The sequence below is a fragment of the Grammomys surdaster genome, unplaced genomic scaffold (genome assembly GCF_004785775.1).
Source record: "Grammomys surdaster isolate TR1022 unplaced genomic scaffold, NIH_TR_1.0 195, whole genome shotgun sequence".
In the NCBI taxonomy this organism is placed as follows: Eukaryota; Metazoa; Chordata; class Mammalia; order Rodentia; family Muridae; genus Grammomys; species Grammomys surdaster.
In genome coordinates, this window is record NW_021604640.1 from 1,600,791 (window position 1) to 1,605,254 (window position 4,464).

Here is a 4,464-nt window from a genome sequence, read left to right on the forward strand (position 1 = left end):
ATGAAAAACTCATATATATATATATATATATATATATATATATATATATATATATTACATCACATCTCTTCATTCTTTTGCTGAAAGACACTGATATAGATTACATAACTTAGGCAATGTTAATAGTGCTGCCATAGACATTGGGGTGAATATAGCTCTGTGATATGTTGATATGCAGTCCTTGTAAACAAGCATTAATTACAACTGGATTATATGATTGCTTTTGCTTTTGTAAATGTTATTGTTAATATGCAGATGGTTGTCATAACACATAATTTTGATGTAGAGTATATTTTAGTTCTACAGTGTAACAATCAGTTACAAAGTTAAGAGAAATGATAAGCCTCATGTTTTGTCAACTTTTGGAATGTCAGTCTCTACAGTAAGCAGTTACTAAACATAAGTGTGATTAATGGTCTGGTCTACAGATAGATTGGTAAAACTGGTTGCAATTAAGAACTCAGAAATTCTGTTTCAATAGGCTGTGGTTTGGGCTTTAGAAGACACATACAACAAGCTTCCAGATGTTGCTGTTATAGCTGATTTTCAGACAAATCTTGGATAAATTAGGATATAAACATTTAGATCCTTTGTTTCTAATGTTCTGGGATTCCTTTGTTTTCTTTTTAGATGAGGGTCTCACTCTGTAGCTCTGACTGATCTGAAACTCACTGTGTAGACCAGGCTGGCCTCACACTATCTCATATATCCTCATGTGCAAATGCCTCCTGCTTTCTGGGATTAGGATTAAAGGTGCATGCCCCCATGCCCTGCTAGTCCTAAGATTCATATTGAGATAGTTTATTTTCATTTGTTGGATACAGTGCTGTTAGATCATTTTTCTAGAAAGCTATTTCATATGAATCATAAGTGTCCAATATATACTATGCCAAATTATCTCACAATTTCCCTTAGTTATATAGGATAGGACAGGTTAGAATAGAATGGTAGAATCTAATAAAATGTAGTAGAATAGCATGGGATATAATAAGCATAGCATAACAGACACATTTGTGAAACTTTTTGAAAAACAATGTTTACACGATCTTTAAAAAATAAGGCTGTATTGTTGAGCTAATAAGAATTTACAAATTCTCAAAAGAGAATCTTTTGTCAACTTAAGACTCCTAAGGCAAACACTTTTTCAAACATGGCTTTCTTTTATCAACAACTTGTACATTAACAAACTGATGATAAGGGCATTAGATTGTGCAACTTAAATATAATTCAAACAACTGCAATTACAGGTCAGAACTAGGAGTATGAGTGTTAGTTTGAACTATGCTTAAAATACAAGAGGCCAATCTCTACGATACATATGTGTTATGTTTATAAATGTATATTTGTGTGCTATGTAAGTTATTTTCTTCAGACACTTTTTTCCTTTAACTATTTTTTATCCAATCATTACTTTTTTCTTGAATTATTTTATTTAGTGACATTCTAAATGTTCCCTCCCTTCCTGTAACTATTTTTATTGTGGGTATTTCATAATTGTAGTCAATTAGAATGTGTTAATAAAGAACTAGTTCACCAATAATGCATCGATGTTGTATTAAGAAAAGTTAGTTAACAAGCACTTCTCTCATGGTGTAATTTAATCAATAGTGAGCCCAGATTTGGATTTTCTACTTCTTTTCATGTGTCCATCATTCCCTGTCTTTTGCAAGAGTCTGAATCTGTGCTTGCTTGTCTTGCTGTCTTGTTAGTCTACCTCTCTGTAACTGTGTGGCCCTAACAACGGAGTTTACCCTTTGTTTATTTAATAAATAAACAGCACAGAAAGGATAATACTAGAAAAGAATGAGGGATAATTTGCAGATCTTTTAGCAGACTTTTTACAAGACATTAAATTGCAGACTCCAACTGACCTGAACTGACCTGGATAACAAACAGATGATAGATAGCAATATCCATATGTTGTGTCCACTATTTATGATGTATATTTATTTTTATAATGCTGGTTTCATTCTATTTGCTGTTTTCTGTGAATGATTACATACATGCATTGCTGTCTAGGTCTATGTCATGAACCAATATACAACTTAATATTATAACTATGCACTTAGATTGTAAACTGGGAAATCCATGGCAAGTAAGGCTGTTACATTGTTCTATAAAAGTAAGGTTAAGGCCTCATGGGGCTGCCTGGGTCAGGGCAAGCAACTTGTGGGGAATGCAGGGGTGGGGGCAGGGAGGGGACATATGGGTGTAATGGGGTTTTTTGTTAATTATGGAGGGGCATGTTTTAAAGAAAAAGTAGAAAGCTCCCCCACCACACCTCTGGACCCCCAAGCTTCACCAAAATTTTACTGGGTCCCTTTCGCCAACTCTGGAAAGTTCTGTGGGTGAAAGCAAGCTAGTGCAAATGGTGAACCCCCATAGTGTTCAGAAGCATTGAAAGGCACCACTCTGACCTTTTGTAAAAGTTGCTTGGGCTGTGGATGCTTAGTGCCTGTTGATTCCGTAAACCTGTTAGGAGCCAGTTACAAGGAAAATTACAAGGAGAGAAACTTAAGGAAAGCCAGGGTTTTGTGGTGGTGTTGGATCAGTGAAAATACTGTTTCATTGGACCATATACTGTCTCTCTGAGATTTCAAGGTGACATCTAAAGGCACTGGTTTAAATCCTAACGCCAAAGTATGGCAAGAAATTCCTTCTGGAAATCCAGTCAGCTGATAGAATGATCTTAGGATCTGAAGACCTGAGTTACCAACTATATGATGTTTCTGGAGAAAGCAGTTCAACAATTTCTACTGAAGATTTAAAAGAATGTTTGTAAAAAACAATTGGAATTCTATTTCTCATGAGAAAATTTATCAAAGGACCTTTACTTGATATCTCAAATGGATAGTGATCAGCTTGTCCCAATATGGACAGTTGCTTACATGGAAGAAATTTAAAAAATTGACTAGAGTTCCAGATTTAATGCTTGAAGTATTGAGATCTTCCCCTCAGGTACAAGTTGATGAGAAGGAAGAAAAGGTGAGACCAAGTCATAAGCGTTGTATTGTGATTCTCAGGGAAATTCCTGAGAAAACACCTGTAGAGGAAGTGAAAGCTTTGTTTAAAAATGAAAACTGCCTCAAAGTGGTAAGCTGTGAGTTTGTAGGCAACAGCAAATGTTATGTCACTTTCCAGTCAGACACAGGCTTTTAAATACTTAAGAGAATAAGTTAAAACATTTCAGAGCAAGCCAATCACAGCAAGGATAAAAGTCTTCAATACATTTTTGATAAGAATGGTTTTCGATTAATGGACTCTAGTATGTATACTCAACCCATTCAGACTCCAACCCAATATCTCTCACCAGTCTTCATGCAACCAGTGTATAATCCTCATCAGCAGTACTCAGTATATAGTACTGTGCATCAGTCTTGATCTCCAAGTTCTGTACCTTATCTTGAAACACCACTGGCTCCCTTTCACAATGGTAGTTTTGTGAATGGCTTTAGTTCACAGGGATCTTATAAGACAAATGCTGCTGCTATGAATATGGGCTGACCATTCCAAGAGAAAAATAGTGTGAAGCCTCATTTTAGGTCATCCATTGGTTCAGAACACTCAACAGAGGGCTCCGTATCATTGGGGAATGGACCATTGAGCAGATCTAGTTCAAGGATCTTTCTGAAAAGCATAACACAACAGTAACATGGTTTCAGGAACAAAATTATCTTCCCATAGAGGCTCCCATTTCACAGATGGAACAGAATGGGAACTTTTGGAAGAGGCAGGAGAATTCTCTTCAGCAGCTGAAGACAAAGAGAAGATGACAGGATCCCAAGACCCCAGCCTGCAACGACTGAAGCAAAGGCTCCAACTCCGAAGTTTGACTTACTTGCTACAAATTTTCCTCCTTTACCTGAAAGTTCATCAAGAATGCCAGGTGAACTTGCTTTGGAGAGTAGAATGTCTGATGTCATTAATGGTGTCTACAAAGAAAAGGACAGTGAGGATGTGAGAGTTAGTTGCCCAGTGCCTGCAGAGGACAGACAGACTGCGCTTCTGTGCCACAGCTCAGCATAAGTCCTAGTCTTCTGTGTACAGCTGAGCCTCGTGTGTTAAGCACAACCCAGCAAGAGAAGGATCAAATGGAGGATTCTGTTGTTCCAAAGGACATTCCCAATCCAGTGACTTGTACCAGTGTTTTCTCCAACTACTACAAAGCCATCAAGGGCAAACACTACTTCACTTTGTAATAGTAACATAAATACACCTATAGCTGTGGCCCTACAGGATCTTGAAAGTTAATCTATGCTAAAATGTGACAGAAGGTTCCTAAAGAGCCATCTCCAGTTCTTGTAGAGCCACTGAAGGAACTTCGGTCCAATGTAGTACCTTTCACCAGAAATGAAGAGTACAGAGCTCATGAGAAGCCTGTTAAGGAGTCACATGGGAAAACAGAAGCAATGTCTAGTAAGGATCATTCTGGCTCCTGAGGCAGCACCATTCCCAGGGGAGCAG

The 4,464-nt window shown here is 37.4% G+C and overlaps 1 pseudogene; it reads left to right on the plus strand.

Moving 5' to 3' along the window:
• The window catches only part of LOC114623260, a 19,239-nt pseudogene extending 15,040 nt beyond the window's left edge, over positions 1 to 4,199 (plus strand).
• The last annotated feature ends 265 nt before the right edge of the window (positions 4,200 to 4,464 follow it).